The 23875-nt window shown below is 40.5% G+C and overlaps 1 protein-coding gene across 5 annotated transcripts in view; it reads left to right on the top strand.

Annotated features, from left to right (window-relative positions):
* Positions 1-23875, top strand: part of phf21aa (PHD finger protein 21Aa) — a 351791-nt gene that overhangs the window by 136587 nt on the left and 191329 nt on the right. The window lies entirely within an intron of this gene.

Genomic DNA, 23875 nt, shown 5'->3' with positions numbered 1-23875 from the left:
TATTTGTAATTGTCTGACTGAATCTGAGTATGACTCACCTTCTGGTCAAAAAAGCTTAAAGATATGCACATAAAAATGCTGTATTTGTCACTCAGTTCACCAGATTAGATTTCGATACTGATGTACCAATTATTGCACAAGTTGCACACAGCCAGACAGTAGGATATGGCTCAGAGAACAGAAAAGAAGGCAATTGAAAATGGAGAGTGCAAGAGAGAACAGGAATTATAGTGGGTGGGTTGGGGGGTGAGGGGCGGTGCGGGTGGAACTACACCGTCCAGAGTAGATGAGATTTAATTACAGTGCAATCCACGTTGCCTCACAAAAGAGGAGGCTCCCCTTACTTTCAACCCCTGACTATTGAGATGAGTTGCATGCAAGCAAAATTAAATGAAAACAAAAAAATCAAAATTCTTGAAATCTGAAATAAAAACAGAAATTGCAAGGGAGGGAAAAACCCAGGTCTGGCAGCATCTGTGGAGAAATAGTGTTAATGTTTGACTCCATGAGACTCTTCAGTATTAAATGGTATTGGCTGAGTTGGTTCTGTCTGTGCCGATTCTTCCCATTACCGTTGTTTGCTTTTCAGTGCTTCTGCTTCTCTCAAACTTGGTTCACTCTCATTCTCTTCTGATTCTATTTTTCCCTTAATGAAAGGGAAGCAAAATGATCCACCAAGAGTTGCAGGCTACATTTCAAGTAAAGTTTTAGGGTAAATAATGGTTTTAGTGGCTTTCCCCAACTCCATTTTCTCTTTTACCCCTTCATTTATCTCTCCCTTCTTTAACTCTCTACCACTGTTCGTCTTTTAATTTCTGGTCCTTTATTTCTTTCTTCCTCTAGCCTGTAAGTCTCTTGAAACCTACCTTTTTTCTATTTCCATTCCCATTTACCTTTGTCTGTTTTTCTCTTTCAACCCTCGTTTTTTTTTCCCTAAGTCATCTTTTTTTCTCTAATTCTCTATTCAGTACTTCTCCTCCCCATCCAGTTCCCTTTACCCATATGAAAGCTAGAGAATTCTGAGCATTGGACTGAGATGGCTATGGTCACTTCTACAAATAGGATGAGGGATGGGGAGAAACAATAATTTTTACTTTTTTATAGCAGTGCCAGCACTTATTGCCCTTTTCTAATTGCCCTTGAGAAGGTAGTGGTGTCCTGCTGTCTTGCACCACCACATTCCATCTGATGCAGCTGCACCCACAGTGCTATTAGGAAGGGAGTTCTAGAATTTGATCCAGTGACAGTGAAGGAATCTTGATCTGGTTCCAAGTCAGGATGATGTGTACATGGAGGGTGATGTTCACGTGTGTTTGTTGTCCTTATCCGGCTAGATGGTAGCGGTTATGGGTTTGGAAGGTGCTGCCTAAGGACCTTTGGCAAGTTGAAGTGATGAGGATTTAATCATGAAGATGAAATTGTTTAAGTGGAAACATTGGGAAAATGGGAGCCACAGTAGGTCGTCACTGTTTTTTGTGGAGATGGAGTTTTTACAAATGTTCCACTGGAGAGGTTTAAGTTGCTTAGGAAAGCCAGCATTGATTTGTAAACAGTAGGACTGAAAACAGAAAATGCTGGAAAAACTCAGCCAGATCTGGCAGCATCTGTAGAGAGAAACTGAAGGACAGTCATATGGAGTTGAAACAGTAACTCGGTGTCCCTCTTGACAGATGCTGCCGGATCTGCTGAGATTATCCAGCATTTCCTGTTTGTGTTTCGGATTTTCAGCATCAGCAGTATTTTGCTTTTGTAAATACCAGATTGTGCTTGACTCTTTAAATTTTTTGATAAAATAACAGAGAAGGTTGATTAAAGAAATGCAGTGAATGTTGTCTGTATGAATTTTAAGAAAACATTAAACACAGACAAAATTGAAGCTCATGGAACAGGAAGAGCATAACAGTTTGGGCAAAAAGGAAACAGTAAGACATTTTAAATAGTTATTTTTCTGACAGGAGGATGGTAGACAGTGGGTTCCTCAGGGGTCAGTGCTGGACCTTTCTTCGTATCTATAAATACTTTGTATTTCCGATGTCAACAGCAAAATTTTCTGATGAAAGCAAACTTGATAAATGTGGCAAACAGTGAGGATAATACCAGTCAAAGACATAGACGAGCAGAAATGGCAGATGGAATTTAATACAGATAAATGTGGAATGATGCATGTTTGCAGAAGGAATAGGGACACAGTGCTGAAGAATGTTCAGAGATGGAGGAGCCTGGGAGCCTAGGAAAAGATGCACAACCTATGATCTAATCTAGTCCCAGTAAAAAGTCTGACAACACCAGGTTTTAGTCCAACCTATTTATTTGATAATATACTCGCAAGCTTTCGGGTTAGCCCCTGGTTACACCAGTCCAACGCCGGCATACCCACATCTAATCTAGTCCTGCAGATACCTGTCCCCTGGTGCCCTCTAGCCTGCCAGTCTGGTTTTAATGGAGTATCCACTTCTACTGAGTCTAAATACCACATTCATACTTCCTCAAAATTGTTCTCAAAGGGCGAAAGGGTTCTTAGTCTACCATGATATCTGAAGAGTCTTAAACTAGGTAATGGAATAAAACAGAAAATACTCTAAAGATCAGGCAGCATCTGTGCAGAGAAGAACATTTCATGTCTGTGACATTTTTATCAGTCAGGTCTTAATGGCCTGCTTCAGCCTTTTTAGGGAATCTACACCGCTCTGCTCGATGGGGAACAAAACTAGATGGTGTTCCAGATGTGATGAGATTATCTTTTTATACAAAAGATGTATCAAAGCCTTGTACAGAGGGAAAAAAAAACAAATTTGTTTGCATTCCCTGCAGGACCGTGATCAAGATTATAAATCCTTGGCCGTTTCAAGTTTTTGTTAATATCTCTGCCATCTCTCTCACCCACCTCCCCAGCTTACAATTTATACTTTGTTTCCTAGGCTATTTTGTCAATTATAATTGGTAAATGGTTTTCTCCTTCAAAATTGGTCAGTTGTGTTATATTCTAGATTGAATGCTTATCTTAAAAAATAACTGGGAAAGAACTGGTGCTCAGACATATGGGGTTGAATCATCTTTTTTTCTGTGCTGCGCTGCATTATTCTGTCGGACCAAGTCTACTTCAATGAAAGTTCATATATATTAATTTTATCACAAGCTTTCTTCCCTCACTTCTGCTTGATCCCCTAGTTCAGGGACACTTTCTTTGGGAGCATTGTTTGTTCTCTATGACCTTCTCATCAAATTTTCTCGAAACTCAGGTTATTTTCAAAGGTGCTAATTCACCCAAAAGCAAACCTTTATTGGGACTTTGCCCTACTTATCCAGTAATTTGTGATTGTGTTTTTGTATCTCTAGCCTGGCTCAAAATTTGTGAATTTTAGACTTGTCCCCCATATTTCTATGTTGTACTTATGAATAGCTTGTTTGCCAGGGAGATGGTGGGGTGGGATAATCTAGTGGCCCAGGCTAATGCTTTGGGGATTAAAGCAAATTACAGTGATGCTGGAATCTGAAATAGGAACAGGAAATACAGGAAAATCTCAAGTCTGACAGCATCTATGGAGAGAGAATGGCACTAATGTTTCAAGTCTGGATGACCCTTTGTCTGAGCTGAGACAGAGCTGAGCTTCTTAGCCCTAATGAAGGGTCATCCAGAGAGTCTGGATGACTCTCAACATTAGCTCTATTCTCTCTCCACAGACGCTTTCAGACCTGGTGAGATTTTGCAGACTTTTTTTTGTTGCTATTAATGCTCTGGGAACATGGGTTCAAATCCCACTATAACAACTGTTAGCTTTGGAATTTAGATCTGGTTAATAAATCTAGAATTATAAAATTAGTCTTGACCTATCATTGATTGTTGTAAAAACCCATCTGTTTCACTAATGTCCTGTAGGGTAGGAAATCCACTATCCTTACCTGGTCTGGCCTACATGTGACTCCAGATCCACAGAAATGTGATTGCCTCTTAAATGTCCTCTGCCATTCAGTTCAAGGGCTCTTGGGGATGGGCAACAAATGCTGACTGTGCCAGTGATGCCCACATCACATGAAAAACTAAAGATAAAAATCCTGATCTGTAACTTTTGACTTAAATCTTTCATAATAACATCAACCTTAAGAATGTAACATCATCCCAGTTATTCAGTTTGGAGCCTTAATGGGTCTGTTTCTTTTTGAAACAGGATAACGTGAACCATTTTCTAAAATTGATCTTGTTCTGATTCTAGCCTAATGCCCTTCAGATGCACCACACTTTTGTTAGTAATTGCCTCAGTTAAATTTTATTTTTAAAGTATTAAAAAGGTGAACCAAATCACAATTGAAAGTTTTTCTATATGTCTCTTAAGGGAGAACGTTAATTTTGTCCTCCGGCATTAGGTTTGCATTTGAATTGGCTGAATATAAAATTCTTGTATGCTTCATTCTACATTATAGTATTGAAGTCAATTTGTTATCTCAATCATCTAAGAAATTGATATGGCTTCTTTGGTGGTAAGGTAATGTTTCTATGAATTGCCTACATAGAGATCTTTGTGCCAAAAGCAAATTCAGTAATATTACAGATTCCCTGCTCCACATTTGCCAATACAACAAAAAGTAGGATTCTAGGAAAAGATTCCTGGGGGAAATGCACTAGTTACTTTTGTCCAGGAATCCTGTTTTCAAGTGAAGAATTTCCTCCCAGCTGTGTACGTTGTTAATTGCTTCAGTTATTATGGCAAAATGTATCCAGCTGGGTAACATGCTGTGTTTTTGCTTATTAGACTGAAAACCTGTCTGTTGTCTAGGAACGGTAGTCACAGCAGCAACTACACATTCCTCAGTTTAACTGGATGATGTGTTGAAACTTGGTTGCAAAACTCAAAACAGTGTCCGATGTTGAATGTGATTCTTCAATTGGACAACATTTGCTAAAAATCCTCAGTGTGCTAAGAATTATGCTGACAACCAATTTAAGATTGTCAGTGGACTTGTGCTTAAACTGGAAGCCACATGTTGATGGGGCCTGTTTGCAGACAAAAAAGAACGTGCACGCATTGCACCTGCTTCAGCTAAGCAAAATAAGTGATAGCCATTTGCTGGTTCATTCCTCAAGGAAAATGCTATGACCAATCAGAATCAAGCAGCCTGGTACAAATTTCAAACACTGCTTGCAGTTAACTGAGAGTCATTTTCAATTGATGCTTTCTCCCTGGCAACAAGTCTGCCAATCAGAGTTTACTTTTTAATCAATTGGTACTTTCTTATAAGGTAGAGATTTGTTGTTTTTCAACATTGGTATTCTTGTAAACTGTCCTGATAAGTGCAAAATGGAAAGCTTCAACAAAAAGTCTATTTTTCTGTAATATTCAATGACTGAGGGATAAATATTTGTCAGGAAGAATTGGGCATCTATTAACAGTATAGTTCAGTAAAGCCCATTAAATCAATTAGTGATTGATAGAGGTCTGGATCATTGTATTAATTCTACTAAAGAACTATTTGTCAACGTTATTTGAGGTGAAATTAAAAGTTGAAATGTACTTAGTGTTTTTGCCCTTCATTTTAGCACCAATATACTGCAGTAGAAAATCCAAATTCCCACTGGGATGTAGTCAGTTAATAGCACGTGGTAGGATGGGGCCAATCAGAGACCAAAAAAGATCATCTGAAGGCATGGCTGCGGCACTAAATGAATGCTCTGTATCTGACTTTACTGGAAAAAAGGCTGCTGCTAACTTAAGAGTAAAGAAGGAAGTAATAGTGATATTGAATATGATCAAAATACGGGTAATACTTAAAAGTTTGGCAGCCCTCAAAGTAGAAGAGTCAATCTGGTCCAAATGCTTTGCATTCTAGGCCTCAAAAGTAAAATGTGGGGTGCACATCAGTCAAGGATGGAAATTGTTGAGGTGCTGACTAAATTCTTCCAATCCCTCTTGGATATGGCATATCTGCTAGAGGATGGGAGGATTGTAAATGTTACACCACTTCCCCTTTTTGAAGGTAGAGGATTGAACCCATTAATTACAAACCAATCAACATAATGTTGGTGGTGGGGAAACCTTGAGATAAAATCTGAGATAAAATTAATTTATACTTAAAAAATTGTGGGATAATCAATGAAGGATAGTGGATTATTTCATGCAAATCATGTTTGACTAATTTGATGGAATACCTTGATGAAGTATTGGAGAGAGCTGATGAAGGTAATACGGTTGATGTTGGAATCATAGAATCCTACAATGTAGAAGAAGGCCATTCGGCCCATTGAGCCTGCACTGACAACAGTCCTACCCAGGCTGTGTTGCTGTAACCCCACCTATTTACTTTGCTAATCCCCTGACGTTAAGGGGCAATTTAGCATGGCCGTTCAACCTGACACACACACCTTTGGACAGTGGTAGGAAACTGGAGCACCCGGAGGAAACCCATGGGGAGAATGTACAAACCTAGGCACCGGAGTCCGTAATTGAACCCAGGTCTCTGGCACTGTGAGGCAGCAGTGTTGATAACCAGAGATTTGGGTTTAAAATTTAACGTGGTTGACCAAAGAAGCATAGCTAACATGGGGGGTTTTTCTTTTGAACACAAATAATTGTGATTTGGAATGAATTTGTGAAAGTTTAGTGGAAGCTGATTCAACAATAACTTTCAAAATGGAAAGAAAATGTTTGCAAGGCTATTGCACATAGCCAGGATGTGGGGTTAGCTGATCGTTTAGAGCCAACACATACATGAACTGATTGGCCTCCTGTGTGGCATCATGCTATGATTATATGTTTTATGTTTTCTAAGTTCAAGGAATTTATGACTTTTCCATCTTGTCCTCATAGAATGTGCTTCCTCTGACCTGATGTACTTTATTTCCCTTTTCTCGTAGTTTCCCACAAAAGTTTTTATACAATCGTTTTTTAAAATACAAGGTATTCTGAAAAATGTATAGTTTAGGCTTTAGGCTGAAGCTTCTGAGTTTTAAAACTTCATAAGCAAGAATATTCTTGTTTGTCATCCGCCCTGCTATTGTTGAAGAGAAATATGTCCTCGTTGTTCTGTTCCACATAGAACTGAGCCAATCTTTGCATACTTTATATTTATTTACAAAATTATTCTTGCTTCCTTGTTTGTTCTGTTTTTATGCTGTATCTCACCTCATCATTTTTGTTTGTGCATGATTGTGCATGCTTTGTCCTTGTTTGTCTCTAAGCTCCTTTTTTCTTTCCTCATGTTTGTTTCTAACTTAATTTTTCTGCTCCCTACCCTCTGTTACCCCATCCTTATTCAATGCTTTTGACTTACCTAACGCACTTGCTGTTTTGTTCTTTCTCCACTGTTGCTCTGGCTGTCCTCACTATCTGGCTCTGGTCTGTCAGTCCTTTCTGCTTATTGTGTCCTTGCTGCTACTCTTTCTATATTTGTCTCTCCTCACTGTCTCATCTTCACATATTCACATGAAACTGTATTTTAATAATTTTATTGAGCAAGTAATGAATCCTGCTGTAAATCAGAGACCAGGTAGTGAGCTGAAACTTGTCCTTCTGGCTAAGATACCAGGACATGTAGCTGAGGAGAAAATGTGAGCTGGTGTCCTCACTAGTAGTAATAAACAGTATATCCAATTCTTGTATTGTGAATAGCCTGTGATTGTATTGTAAACTCATTGGGACTTGCTAAGTCTAGGTAGTTTTAAGTTATTGCATAAAATTACAGTGAAGTGAGAAAAATGCGTTTGTGACATATGGTTATGAAACAACAAATACTAAATTAAATTAGAAGCCTGTGAGCAAACTTCACAGATTGTCACATCTCAATGCTTCAATCCATCTGCTACAAAGATTCATCATATTCTCTCTCTTTATCCTTGGCTGTCCTTAAATTTTATGTACTGAATTTAATTGAAAGTCTTGTAACTTAAATGAAAATTGAATTTTTTAAACTAATGCAGCATAGAACAATGCTTTTAAGTAGAAACCATTCCCATCAGCTTGGTGTTTACATTATAGATTATTTTGTACATGATATCTATTCTGTTTTCATTATTACCCAGTCTGCATTGTGGAGTTTTCCATGCTCCCATTTTCTGCTTGGCTCTTATTAGTACAATTGTTTGAATTCTGCTCTCTATTGGACACACGAATAGGAAACAAAAGATAATGCATATTGCTTTGGGGTAGCAGGGAAATTTTACAGATATCAGGCCACAAAATGGTCATGAAATGTCCTATTTGATACTCATAAACCATGGTTCCACACATACTTAGCAATGGCAATCTGGATGTTGAGTGATATGATTTTAATGTCAGGGCTGTTGAGAAAGCTTTCCCAACTGTTAGCATAATGCAGGTGCTAGTGTGGAGGATGTTTGGAGGTCAGCTAGACTTGAATTGCCTCCGTCTCATTTGAGTGGGTTGCTGGATTCTTGCCAATCGATCTACCCAATATTGCTGCCAATGAAACTCATTACGATAGTGATGTAGTGTGGAAGTAGAGGCATATGTTGGGCAGACTGGGTAGTACTGGCAAGACCCCTTCTCTGAAGGGCATTAGTGAAACAGTTGATTTTCATGCCAATTTTAGTTTTGATTAAATATGGTGAATTTTGATTTAATACTGGAATGTAGAAAAATTAAAGCTTTTTAATGTTAATTCTGCATTGAATTAGGGTAAAAACAATGATCAGGCAAAGCTACTTAATGCTGTATCTGTATGACAACTAGAATTAATTACAATAATGTTGAGCTGTACTGCACATATTTATGAAACATGTCAGGCCCCAGCACAGGGTCAAACATGCAAATAGAACTCACTATAGACTTCTTCACATCAAAGAAAGCTCTTAAGAGAAAAATCCATTTGTACGTTTCCAGAATAATCAAGGAGATCCTGCTAGATAAAATTATATGCAGGCTACTATGTATTACTGCTCAAGGAAGAAAAAAGTTCTATATTTTTGTTGTTGAATTTCTAAATGTTTATTCATGAATGAGTAGAAAACCTTTTTGTCTGATTTATACTGAAAAGCATTGAAGGAAATAAACAGTTTTGTGACATTTCTGTTCCATTGGTGTGTAATCTAGGCATCACTGTATATTTGCATGGTGGCACTTCTAGGTTGCTATGGGAACTAAAAGTGGCAGTGCCCCCTCAGACAGACATTGGTTCATAAAATGAGTCTGTATACTAAGAGAAATGGTCTGCAATGCTGATTACAGGAAATCACATTATTGCTATTTTCCCTCCCTACTGAGTAGCTTGAAAAATGTTCACAGAATTATTATAGTGCAGAACGCGGCCATTCAGCATTTTGGGCCTGGAGCAGCTCTCCAAATGAGCGTTATGACTAAATGTAGAACCTATTTACATATTACATATAGCTAACTGGCACTTCGTCAACATAAAGGTTATTATAATAATTTATTGATGTAACTTGTTACATGCAGCATTGTGTATTCCAACAATGTGTTGCACGTAAAGACAGTTAGTACAAATATATCACATCACAATCTTAAAGTTTATATTTATTTTAAAGTAAAAGTGCAACCTTTATCAAGTCAATATGAGATGTTATTGGCTTTCTTCCAGTGTGGTGAATTGAAGTGGGAATGATGCCAAATGGCATTTTGGGGAAAGTTGTTAGAGCTCTTGCAGTTTAATTATTGAAAATTCTGTTGGGTTACATAAATGACGAACAGTGAGTGGATGTATTTTAATGCTGCAATAGTCTTGAGCTTTTGCAAACTGTATAGAATAAGTTTTAGTTGTTATGTTCTTATTTTCCTGAAAATTGTAACTTTAAGTGAAATTACTTTAAGCAAATCACATTTTCCATTAAAACCAGTGTAAAAGCTATTGTTAAATTCCATAGGAACTTCCTCATCAGAAAAAGTTTGAAAATGTTAGTTCCTTTAAGTTGAAATACTATACATTGTTGGATTCCTATATTGGTAAATGCAATAACTTTTAAAATGAAATAAATGTAGGAGAAGGAAGTGGTAAGCGGGATGTTCCGTGAGAGTGAGTCGTGACATGACAGAAGCCACAAGTTGGAGTGTGTCAGCAGAGGGAATGGGAGAGGCCACTGTAAAATGGCCCTGATTGGATCGCATGATCCTACATCAGCCTGGTGGGAAATTAGTTTAAAAGTAATCTTGTGTTGCTAAAGGAGACTATAAGATCCCATTAATACTGATTTTAAAGCAAAACTGTGTTAAACTGGGAGAATTAAATGAGGTCTGACTGTATAGTGTTCTGTACTTTAGCTTTTTATTTAGTGCTTTTCTATCTGAATTTATCTGGTTTTGATAAGTTCTGACACTTCATTTTACTGTAAGTCTCTTTGTCATATAACTAAGTAGTATTTTACAATATGAACACGAGGATTGGCTGACACAGAATTTGCGCACGTGTTTATGCTGAAACAGAAAACACTTAACTGTGTATTAAGCATCTTATGACACATTTCCATATATTTGTCACCCACCCCCTTAATGGAAAAAAGGATCTAGAATCCAGGGCAGTATTTTCATAAAATATGCATTCACATTCTAACTATAGCATTGTTGCAAAGTGAAATTGCCTTGCAGCAACATTGTGGTTTAAAGTGAACTCTGAATCTGGTGGGGAGACCTGGTCTGACATTGGATTGGAATCTCAGTATACTTGAGCCTTGACATCCAAGTTACACGTCAAGTTAACATCTAAGCAAAGCATTTATGAACTTGCACTAATGTGGAGATTATGTGGTAACAATTAGACTTGGCTCGTACTGCTTATACTTAATGGAAACTGTGTGGATATTTTGATTGAGATTCGCATGTAGATATTAACTAAATTCCCACCTTCTTATCTCTGATTTTCTCCCTCTCCTCACCTGAAGGCTTTTGACTCATTGCCAATGTTTGATTCCATAAGCAGTTTACCAAGGTGGTCATCCTTCATGCTTAAACATAGGCTATCTGACATTTAAAGACAATCATAACCAAGTTAAAATTGGCTTTACCTGTTGCGCAGTAGATTTTGATGGTTCTCCCATGATGATGTTAACTGATACACTACGACAACGGTGGAATGAACACCACACGACAATCACCAGGCAGGAGTGTTTCCTTCCAGTTGGGGAACGCTTCAGCTGTCACAGGCATTCAGCCTCTGATCTTTGGGTAAGCTTTCTCCACGGGGGCCCTCACGACACGTGACAATGCAGAACCACTGAGCAAAAACTGATAGCCAAGTTCTGCACACATGAGGACAGCCTCAACCGGGATCCTAGGTTCATGTCACACTATCTGTAACCCCCATGACTTGCCTGGGCTTGCAAAATCTCTAACTGTCCTGGCTGGAGACAATAGACACCTCTAACTTGTGCTTGGCCCTCTCTCCATCGCATTGCCTGTACCTTGAAGACTTCTTTATCTGTAAAGACTCACATTCCAGCCATTATCTTGTAAACTGGGTTTGTGTCTGTATATGCCCTGTTTGTGATTACAAGTCCTCACTCACCTGATGAAGAAGTGAGACTCTGAAAACTTGTGCTACCAAATAAACTTGTTGGACTTTAACCTGGCGTTGTGAAACTTCTTACGATGTTAATTGAGTCAAAGAAATTGCTATTTTGTGCAGTGTAACATGATGGAATTTATGGATAGTGGTTCAAGTTACCAGTTATTAAGGTGTGATTATAGATACAGGTGCTCTAGATTGTAAATAGGTAGGACATGGGATACATAGTCATAGAAAATACAGGAGAATCTGTGGAGAAAGAAATATTTAACAGGGTCATAGAATTTTTACAGTCCAAAAGGAGACTATTTGGCTCATCAGTAATTTACTTAGTACTATTCCGCCACATTTTCTCCATAACTCTGCACATTGTTCCATTTCAAATGATAGTCTCAGTCTCGTCCCTTGAATGCTCTGATTGGATTTACCTCCATCAGACCCTAAGGCAGGGTATTCCAGACCGTAACTAGTTTTTCTCGTATTGTTTTTGCTTCCTTTGCCAATTACTTAAACGTCTTTGCCTCGCAATTTTTTTCACAAGGGAAACAGTTTCTCCCTGTCTACTCTGTCCAGACCCCTTGTGATTTTTTTGAATACCTTGTTAACTCTCCCCTCTGCCACCTTTTCTCCAAACAAAATGATCCTAACTTCTGTCTTCATAACTGATGTTCCTCATTCTTGGAACCATTCTCATGAGTCTTTGTACTCAATGCCTTGACATCTTTACTAAAATGCAGCACCCAAAACTGGACATAATATTCCAACTGAGGCCAACTTAGTGCCCTATACATTCTAGGAACGTGAGTAGTTGATCCTTTTCCTCACTCTTGTGCAGTAGTACTGAAGGAGCAAAATTCCTTGAGCTCTCAGAATGATGTGGAGCTGGCAGCATTCGTAGGTAAACATGGAATAACATTTCCTTCCTATGCATTTAATGACCATTTGACATGACTTAAGAAAACGTGAATGTACAAGGAATAAGTTATTATACAGTACTGTAGGACTGTCCAAAACACAACCCTGTGGCCCACTTGGGTGTATTCATGGAAGACAGCAGACTGCATTCAAATTTTAATTGATTTATATGTATTTCAAACTGATATGTTTGAATTTATGCATCAATGAAAGAGTAGCTATAAGCTTGTAAATTTCAATTTGAGGAAATGCTGAGAAAAGACAAATGTGCAAACATAGCCTAAATCTGCTAGGTCTTCACATAGCTGACAGCAGGGTTTAGATTTGTTTGGGTACGTGGAGGAAAGAATTCCTGGCCCTACGAATCAGACCTTTAAAAACAACTGCCCTGGTTTTGGATTTTTGGCCTGGATTGTGTGCGCTGGACTGGAAGTCAGAGTGAATGACCCGGGAAGAACTGAAGCAGATGGTGGATGCTGAGACGGGTGGACGGAAGGCCCGCCTCAGAGCTCTGGCATTGTGTTCAAAGTTTAAAAATAAAGACCAAATCATGAAACATCCCTCCAACCCTTATCAACCCCCCCCCCCCCCAAACCACTCATCCATGCCAACCTATGCTCCCCTTTCACCCTCATAACTCATTTACCTTCTTGCCAACCTGCCTCCACCCAATCCCTCAAGTTTTTTACTGCCCTTATCCCAATGCATAGCTCCACATGACATACTTTGGCCTATTATGCCAACTCACTTAGTATCCTCCATGAACAGACCTTGGGGCCAATGCAGAAATGAGATAAAATATAGTTCTGAGTCTCTATTGAGAAGACATGAGAAGACTTTGGCTGATAGGGTTAAGGAGAATCCTAAGGCGTTCTATAGGTATGTCAAGAACAGAAGGTTGGTTAGGGCAAGATTAGGGCCAGTTATAGACAGCAGAGGGAAGTTATGTGTGGAACCGGAGGAGATTGGAGAGGCATTGAACCAATATTTCTCTTCGGTGTTCACGCAGGGGGACATGGATATAGCTGAGGAGGACACTGGGTTGCAGGGGAGTAGAATTGACAGTGTTACAGTTGATAAGGAGGATGTGCTGGATATTCTGGAGGGTCTGAAAATAGATAAGTCCCCTGGTCCGGATGGGATTTACCCCAGGATTCTCTGGGAGGCAAGAGAAGTGATTGCAGAGCCTCTGGCTCTGATCTTCAGGTCGTCGTTGGCCTCCGGTATAGTACCAGAAGATTGGAGGTTAGCGAATGTTGTCCCATTGTTTAAGAAGGGGAACAGAGACTTCCCCGGGAATTATAGACCGGTGAGTCTCACTTCTGTTGTGGGCAAGGTTTTAGAAAAAATTATTAGGGATAGGATTTATAGTTATTTGGAGAGTAATGAATTGATTGGAGATAGTCAGCATGGTTTTGTGGCGGGTAGGTCGTGCCTTACTAACCTTATTGAGTTTTTTGAGAAAGTGACCAAAGAGGTGGATGGGGGTAAGGCAGTGGACGTGGTGTATATGGATTTTAGTAAGGTGTTTGATAAGGTTCACCATGGTAGGCTTCTGCAGAAAATGCAGATGTATGGGATTGGGGGTGATCTAGGGAATTGGATCAGGAATTGGCTAGCGGATAGGAGACAGAGGGTGGTGGTTGATGGTAAATATTCATCATGGAGTTCGGTTACGAGTGGTGTGCCTCAGGGATCTGTTTTGGGGCCACTACTGTTTGTAATTTTTATTAATGATCTGGATGAGGGTATAATTGGGTGGATTAGTAAATTTGCTGATGACACCAAAGTCGGAGGTGTGGTAGATAGTGAGGAAGGGTGTCATAGTTTGCAGGAAGACTTAGACAGGTTGCAGAGCTGGGCCGAGAGGTGGCGGATGGAGTTTAATGCGGAGAAGTGTGAGGTAATTCACTTTGGCAGGAATAACAGATGTGTTGAGTATAGGGCTAACGGGAGGACTTTGAATAGTGTGGATGAGCAGAGGGATCTAGGTGTATGTGTACATAGATCCCTGAAAGTTGGGAATCAAGTAGATAAGGTTGTTAAGAAGGCATACGGTGTCTTGGTGTTTATTGGTAGGGGGATTGAATTTAGGAGTCGCAGCGTTATGTTGCAACTGTACACAACTCTGGTGCGGCCGCACTTGGAGTACTGTGTGCAGTCCTGGTCCCCACATTACAGGAAGGATGTGGAGGCTTTGGAGAGGGTGCAGAGGAGGTTTACCAGGATGTTGCCTGGTATGGAGGGGAGGTCCTATGAGGAGAGGCTGAGGGATTTGGGGTTGTTTTCGCTGGAAAGAAGGCGGCTAAGAGGGGATCTTATTGAAACATATAAGATGATTAGAGGTTTAGATAGGGTGGATAGTGATAGCCTTTTTCCTCTGATGGAGAAATCTAGCACGAGGGGGCATGGCTTTAAATTAAGGGGGGGTAGTTATAGGACGGATGTCAGGGGTAGGTTCTTTACCCAGAGGGTGGTGAGGGATTGGAATGCCCTGCCTGCTGCAGTTGTAAATGCGCCTAGTTTGGGGGTGTTTAAGAGATCCGTGGATAGGTTTATGGACGAAAAGGGATTGGTTTAGGTTAGTGGGTCATTGTTTTGTAACTGGTCGGCGCAACATCGTGGGCCGAAGGGCCTGTTCTGCGCTGTAATGTTCTATTTCTATTGCAGACTTTACTATATTTAAACAAAAATGCACACTCAGTTATTAAAAGCCCATTTACCTCTTTCAACTAAAGGCTTTATATTCAAATATACAATTCCTTCAAATAACAAACATTGGAATTCATAGTCGCACTCCAAAGAGTCTGTAACCACTAGCAGCAGTCAATCAAACTGAAATGGTAAACATTTTAAGTGATGGTTAGTTGTGAAATCAGTCATGCAGTACTAATCCAGTCATGGAAGCCCTCATGGTTATGTTAACAGACCCAGTAAAATAGCAAGCAATCTTTAACAGTCCAGACATTTTAAGATTTAAAGAGGTGAACTTTTAAGGACCTTGTCAGCTCTATTTGAAAGGTCCCTTTGACAAGTGCTTCTAACAGTTGATTTTGACAGCTCAACTGAATGTTCCATTGATCTTTACAGTAATGAGTTTATGTACTTTTGAAGCCACCAGTTCGGACCTGTTTTTACCTGAACTGCGCACTTCAGTTTTCACACTCCTCTTCAGTGGAGGCAGCTGATAACTTAAATGGTCAGCTGTCTCAGCGAGCAACACGTGTACATGCATTACCCCTGTGAAAATTGGAAGTGCCCTGTTGGGGTGGGACTTTACATTTTTGGACATTTCTGCTATTTTCACCATGACGGAAATGCTCTCCATTGTGGTAAATATCTGAATGCAGAATATAGTTTGGATATCGGAGATACTTAGCATATAAGATTTAAAACTTACTGGAGCCTGCTTCATAATTAAATGGTATTATAAAAATCTTCAGCTGGGATGGCCAAACTATATCATGCGATGTAATAATTGACCCCGCTCAGTTCCTGGATACATCGCCAGGAGGGGTGATACATCACCAGGAACTGAGGGGAGGGGCGATGGGCCGCCAGGACCCCAAGCGGGGGCAATGGACCAATTAATCACTTATTAATTTTCTGCTGTTTTAAATTTTATAGGCTTGGAAGCTTTGAGAAACTCCTTTTCACTACTACCTTTAATAATACCTAAATCTGAACATTGTCTTGTTAATATAAAGTTTATTTACTAGTCACTAGTAAGGCTTACATTAACATTGAAATGAAGCTACTGTGAAATTCCCCTAATCACCAGTCTGGTGCTTGTTCAGGCGAATGCACCTAACCAGCACATCTTTCAGAATGTGGGAGGAAACCCAGTCACAGGGAGAATGTGCAGACTCCACACAGACTGTGACCCAAGTCGGGAATCGAACCTGGGTCCCTGGCATTGTGAGATAGCAGTGCTAACCACTGTGCTACCGTGCAATTCTCTTCTTCAGAATTTTCTGCAATAGTTTTCCTGCCACTGCCATGAGATTCACCAATCTCTAATTTCCTGGTTCATCTCTACTACCCTTCTTGAAAAGTGGAACCACATTCCTCCAGTGCTCTTGCAGTTTCCCCATGGCCAGAGAGGAATTCACACACAGATTATCCTCTTGGTCTCTAATGGATCCTACTCTTTCCCTGGTTAACCTCTTCCTTTTAATGTAGCGAATAAAAATTGGCAAGTTATGTTGCAGCTACATAGAACTTTAGGGCACATCCCGGAGTTGAGGGGGTTGAGCTATGAGGAGAGGCTGAATAAACTAGGCTTGTACTCGTTAGAGTTTAGAAGAATGAGGGGAGATCTCATTGAGACATATAAGATGATGAATGGGATGGATAGGATAGAGGTGGAGAGACTCTTCCCGCTCAGAAAGGACAGTAGGACTAGGGGGCACAGCCTCAAGATGGGGGGGAGCGGGGGTTTAGAACGGAGTTGAGGAGGAACTTCTTCACTCAAAGGGTGGCGAATCTCTGGAATTGTCTGCCCGTTGAAGTGGTGGAGGCTGCCTCACTAAATAGTTTTAAGACGTGGGTTGATGGGTTTTTGATAAGCGAGGGGATTAAGGGTTATGGGGAGAGGGCGGGAAAGTGGAACTGAGCCACGACAGATCAGCCATGATCTTATTGAATGGCGGGGCAGGCTCGAAGGGCTAGATGGCCTACTCCTGCTCCTATTTCTTATGTTCTTATGTTCTTACATTTGGAATATGGTGTACAATTCTGGCCACCGCACTACCAGAAGGATGTGGAGGCTTTGAAGAAGGTACAGAAAAGATTACCAGAATGTTGCCTGGTTTGGAGGGTTATTAGCTATGAGGAGAGGTTGGACAAACATGGTTTGATTTCACTTGAACGTTGGAGGCTGAGGGGGTGACCTGAGAAGTTTAAAAAATTACGTTAGGAATTGATAGCTGGGAAACTTTTTCCAAGGGTAGAAATGTCAATTACTAAGGGATGTAGGTTTAAGGTAAAAGGAGCAAAGTTTAAAGGAGATGCAAGAGGCAATTTTTTTTTAACACACTGAAGGTGTTAAGTGCCTGCAATGTGCTGCTGAAGGAGGTGGTAGAGCAGATACAACAGCAACACATTTAAGAGGCATCTTGACAGGTACATGAATAGGCAGAGAATAGTGTGTTTTGGACCATGTGGAGGCAAAAGGTCTTTAAATTTAGAAAGGCGTCATGTGTCAGTGCAGACTTGGTGGGCTGAAGAACTTGTTCTGGGCTGTACTGTTCTTTGCTTAAGCAATTGGGTGGATTGGGACCCTAGATCAAACAAATGCATAGTCATTATACTCAGTTCATGCATTAGTCAATCAAGTGCATTTACTTGCTTGGAGTCTTGATTAATGAATGGTATTGGTGCCCGACATGGTAGATTTTGCATGATGGTAAACATTTGGAGTCATGTTGTTGCACCAGCTTCACAAGGACAAAGGTTGATTTAGAACAACAGTGATTTCCCACTCATAACCTGTCTGTGAACAAAAAGTGGTGTATTTTCTGCAAACCTTCATTTTTGAAGTATCCAATCCTCTAACCCCATTGCAACTCAAGATAGGGTGAAATCAGAGGGTTAGGTTATTTTATATGCACACAAAAATGCAGGAGGTGGGTTGGCAATGTTAGCCACTTTTGCATTCATACAATGAAAGAGGGATAGGGAAGGAAAAGGTTTCAAGGCCAAGACCATAGGCGTAAATAGGCATTTAGTTTCAAGTGAGTCCAGAATCAAAATGTCCAATGCTGGTATTTCTTCAAAGTTAACAGGCTAAACTTTTGCAGGGTGATCCATTTTTCAGAAAACAATGACTTCCATATGGGAGAAGACCTGTAAAGATAAATTATTCTTCTTGGCATAGATACAGAAGTGTAGGTGTTCCAGTAGAACACCATGTAGATGAAAGCTAGGCAAAGATGTTGCTACCTGTTAGGTTAGCAGTAGATTGCTTGGGTTTAGTTCCACACAGCAATAATACAGATTTTTGCGGCTTGGGGAGGATCATGTGACTTAACTCATTTCTTCCTCTGGATGTTAGATAAAGGATGCATTTTCCAGGTCCAGAATCTTGAAATTTTTAATAGGAGTCAGGGTCCCTTTTGTTTTCCAGGACATAACACCTTTGGATGCCAGCATTCTTGTAGAAATGTAAAGAGGTGTTGTGCAGTTTGAGGGGAAAGGAATGGGGGAAAGAAATTCAGTCTTTGCTGTTGTCTGAAGGTGAGAAATTTCTCCATTAAGGGTCATGACTGGTTAGGCATCCCAGCCTTTGTCCATTTTATTAAAAAATTATAAAACTCAGATTGATGTTGTTATATATGTTTTTTTTTACTTGTATTCAGATTATGACAATATGTATGTTAGGTGTACATCATTTTAGATGTTTTTATCTTTCCAATCTGCTCTTGGGTTTGTTGAATTCATTTGCCAAAGCATTGCAACAAACTCTCCAAATTTATCTCAACCCACAAGCCAACAGCTTGTGAAGCTACAGAAGACAGATTTTAAAGCATGAATTTTGGAAGTTAGCTCGAGGGTGGGTTGCTGAAATAACCTGAAATGTAAGAACAGTATAAAAATAACTTTAGTGTTTGTATATGGGGCTTTGTCTTACATCTGTGTGGCCCATAATAAATAAATGTTGACAATGTTAAGCGTAGGGTTCATGGACAGCAAAGCAATTTGAGTTTGCTAGGTTAGCCAGACTTGAATCAAGTAAATTTTAGTTATTTAATTGTTTTATTAAAAAATGTTGCAGGTTATTTTTTGAAATTCAAGTTGAAAACAGTTCATTGAGTTTAAAAATTGGCAAGTCATATTGCATCTTTATAGAACCTTGGAATATAGTATTCAATTCTGGTCACCACACTACCAGAAGGATATGGAGGCTTCAAAGAGGCTACATAAAAGATTTACCAGGATGTTGCCTGGTATGGAGGGCATTAGAACATTACAGCGCAGTACAAGCCCTTCGGCCCTCGATGGTTCCACTGGTCGGCGCAACAATCTAATGACCCTCTAACCTAAACTATTCCAATGTTATCCGTGTGCCTATCCACTGACCGTTTGAACGCACTTAAAGTTGGCGCATCCACAACTGCTGCAGGCAGGGCATTCCACGCCCTTACTACCCTCTGAGTACAGAACCTACCTCTGACATCCGTCCTATAACTACCACCCCTTAATTTAAAGTTGTCTCCTCGTGTTGGCCATCCGAGGTAAAAGGCTCTCACTGTCCACCCTATCTAACCCTCTGATCATCTTGTATGCCTCAATTAGGTCACCTCGTAACCTTCTCTCACAAGAAAATAACCTCAAGTCCCTCAGCCTTTCCTCATAAGACCTTCCCGCCATACCAGGCAACATCCTGGTAAACCTCCTCTGCACCCTTTCCAATGCCTCCACATCTTTCTTATAATGCGGCGACCAGAACTGTACGCAATACTCCAAGTGCAGCCGCACCAGAGTTTTGTACAGTTGCAACATGACCTCACGGCTCCGAAATTCAATCCCTCTACCAATAAAAGCTAACACACCGCAGGCCTTCTTAACAGCCTTATCAACCTGGGTGCCAACTTTCAGGGAGCTATGCACCAAGATCTCTCTGCTCGTCAACACTACTAAGAGTCCTTCCATTAGCCCTATATTCTGTACCCCTGTTACTCTTACCAAAGTGAATCACCTCACACTTTTCCGCATTAAACTCCATTTGCCACCTCTCGGCCCAGCTCTGCAGCTTGTCTATGTCCCTCTGCAAACTGTAACATCCATCCTCACTGTCTACAACTCCTCTGACTTTGGTGTCGTCAGCAAATTTACTAACCCATCCTTCTACACCCTCGTCTAGGTCATTTATAAAAATGACAAACAGCAGTGGCCCCAAAAAGGATCGGGGATTGAAGGCTGGGGGTCAAGAGTTGTCAGCGATTGGAGGCCGGGTCCAGCCATCATTGTGAAGGGGTGGGGGGGGGGGTGATGCTCGTCAGTGTACTGGGAGATTGGCACAGACACATTAGACCCCTCTGCAGTCTGATGCTGGTGGGGAGGTGCAAAGTCAATTAACATGGTCATCTTAATACAATTTGAATGTAATTAATGGGTCTGGGACTGAAGTGTCTGGGCCCACTAGTATCCCTCCCTCTCCCCCCATACAACACACAGACACACACACACACACACACACACACACACACACACACACACACATAGACTGTTTCACTCCAGCAGGGATTATAGTAGTACCCCACTTTTGGGGAACTATCGGGATGATCCTGCTGGAGTCAAAGGTGGGCAATCGGGGCCCTCCAGAGAGTGAGGTTGGTGTCCCCTGGGCACACTGGCACTTCCTGAGAGACAACTGTTGAAGTGGGAAATTTTGTTCCAAACATCATTTTTATAAATCCTTAGAGAAGTAGCAGTTTGCCTACTAAAGAAAGCTTATCATGTCAAACTGACCAGGATCCTCACACATTTTTCCTCTTTTTCATCTTTTTGTTTTTTCTTGTAACCTTCCTACTAGCTCCCCAAAGCTTGCCCAACATCTACAAGACACAAGTCAGAGATGTGATGGAGCACTGTCCAGTTGCCCGGAGGCTTCCATCAACACTCAAAACTCCATCTAGGATGAAGCAGCGTATAAACAATCTCCCACTTTAAGCATTCACTCTCTCCACCACCAATACACTGGCAAGGAGCTGGTTCACTCAGTTGACTTGATGACTGGCTTGGGATGCAGAAGCCAAAAGTGCAGGTTCAATTCCCCTACTTGCTGAAGGCCCACCTTAACTTGCCCCTTGCGTGAGGTATGGTAATCCTTAGACTAAAATTACCATTGGTTAGTTCTCCCCCTCAAAGGGGAGATAAGTGTATGGTCATCTGGGACGATGGTGACTTTACTTTTTTTTAAGACAATGGCAGCAGTTTGAGTCATCTACAAGATGCCCTGTAGCAACCTTTCAAGGTTTTTTCAACAGCACCTTTCAAACCCATGATGTCTCTCACCCAGAAGGAAGAGCAGCAGGTGCATGGGAACAACGTCACATCACACAAATTTCTGATTTGTAAATATATGATAATTCCTTCACCATCGTTGGGCAAAAAACATGGAACTCCCTATTTCATAGCCCTGTGGGCATACCTTCACCACACAGACAACAATGATCAAAGAAGGCAGCTTACCATCACCTTCCCAAGGGCAGCTAGAGATGGGGAATGAATGCTGGCCTTGCCTGCAATGCCCAATTCCTGTCAATGAAACATACACACTCACACAAACACACACATGAATATTCTCATACACACATTCATAGACCACAGACCAACTTATAAATCACATACTAAATCACACTCATTCAGATACACATTCTCTATGTCTATCTCTATCTCTCTCACTTTCACAAATCCTCTCTTTGCTATGAGGGGAGATTGGAGAAACTTGCTTTGTTCTCACTGGAACGATGGGGGTTAAGCGGCAACCTGATAGAAGTCTACAAGATCAAGGGGCATGGTCAGAGTAGATGGTCAGAAGCTTTTTTCCAGGGTGGAAGAATCAGTTACTAGGAGCCACAAGTTTAAGGTGCAAGGGGCAAGGTTTAAAGGAGATGTACGAGGCAGATTTTTTACACAGTAGTGGGTGCCTGGAACTCGCTGCCAGGGGAGATAATGGAAGCAGATATGTTAGTGACTTTGAAGGGGCGTCTTGACAAATACATGAATAGGATGGAAATTGAGGGATATGGTCCCCAGAAGGATAGGGGGTTTTTGTTCAGTCAGGAACCATGGTCGGTGCAGGCTTGGAGGGCTGAAGGGCCTGTTCCTGTGCTGTAATTTTCTTTGTTGGTTCTTTGTCAAACCTGCTATTTTTCAATCCACGCACAAGGGATAATCAGTTAATTGATGTTCAGTAAGATTATTTTAAACAACAGTACTTAAGATTTATGAATATACATAATCTGAAGTCAGGTAGTTTTCTCTCATTTGTAAACCAAAAATTTGTAAAAGCTTGACGCAATAGCTTGAGTTCCAGACATTGGTGTATTTTACAAAAGAGTGTGCAATGGCATTGCCTGTTAAGTGTGCCTTTTGCTGTACTGCAGAAGTGAGTTTAAAAATTGACTTTAGTTCCATGATAATAGTATATCCCTGGTGGAAAAGAGGGGGCATGACATTTGCAGCAAAAGCCAACTTTAAATCACGAAGCATTCCTCTTAAAGTAAACTCAGCGCATAATAAAAGAGTCAGTTTAATAAAATGGGTCAGTTATTGTAAAGAACCATCCAATTCATAAAGGTGCTATGCTGTTAGATGATTTGCATAAGCCATTGAAGGTCAGGATGTTTTGAGAAAGTAGTTAATAAAGCATATAGCACCCTAGGCTTCAGTATTGTGTAAGACATGAGTTTAGTCTCAGCTAGAGTATTACATCCACTTTTAGGCATCACACTTTAGGATGAATGTGAAAACATTGTAGACAATGCAGAAAAAAATTCAGAAGAATGGTTGCAGGAATGAGGAACTTCATTTTATCAAGGAAAATATGGGAAGTTAGGACGATTTTCCTTGGAGAAAAGAAGGCTGAGAGGGGTATTGATAGAAGTATACGTAATCGTGAGGGGTCTGGACAGAGTAGATAGGATTTATGAAAGAGTTGGCAATGACAGTACAAATTTAAAGTAATTGTTAAAAGAAGCAAAAAGCAATATAAGCAAAACTTTTTTTTGCAATGAGTGGTTAAGATCAAGAATGCATTGCACTGCCAAAGACTATGGTAGAAGCAGGCTGAAGCATTCAGAAGGGAATTAGACTGTTAACTGAGAGAGAATGTGCAGCATTACAACGAGAAGGCAGGCTCATTCATGTAGCTGGTGCTACATGATGGACTGAATGGTCTCCTTCTGTGCTGTAACAATTATGTGATCCTGTTAAGTGTCCAGATTCTGTTGTGATAATAGAACCAATGGCACATTATATGAGAATCATAAATTGCATATGGAGTTTAGTTTTAATTTATTTTGCTTTGGGTCTGCCGTAAGATTGTGAGATTCAATATGCAACAAACTTTTTCCATAGACTCCTCGTTTTGAGAAGTCTCTTATCCGTGACCGCTCCAGAGCTGCTCTTGCCACCTGAACCTCGCACACAGTGAGGGTTCAGGAGAGGAAAACAGTGAGTGTGAGAGCTGGAGGGACAGCAAGGTGGAGAGTTGGCAGCAGGTCAGAAGTTGGAGAGCGGGAAAGGTGGTGAACCAGTTAAGTGAGCAAGTCGTATTATATTGCTGTAAAGTGAAAACATGGGTCAATGTCCTCTGACTAACCTTGACCAGCTTGCAGTAACCCTTTTTAACTCAGGTGCTTGCACAATGAGATAGACAAAGTGTACAAGAGTCAGGTGAACGTACAACACAATTTTATTGAACACTTTATCAAGGAAAGACAATATTCAATCTCTTCACAGGACTCTTCAGAAAACAGTCATCAATCTC

Source organism: Carcharhinus amblyrhynchos, chromosome 6 (assembly GCF_965287045.1).
Source record: "Carcharhinus amblyrhynchos chromosome 6, sCarAmb.v2.hapA, whole genome shotgun sequence".
Lineage (NCBI taxonomy): Eukaryota > Metazoa > Chordata > Chondrichthyes > Carcharhiniformes > Carcharhinidae > Carcharhinus > Carcharhinus amblyrhynchos.
The sequence above is the reverse complement of the archived record's forward strand: the minus strand, read 5'-3'. Positions and strand labels throughout refer to the sequence as shown.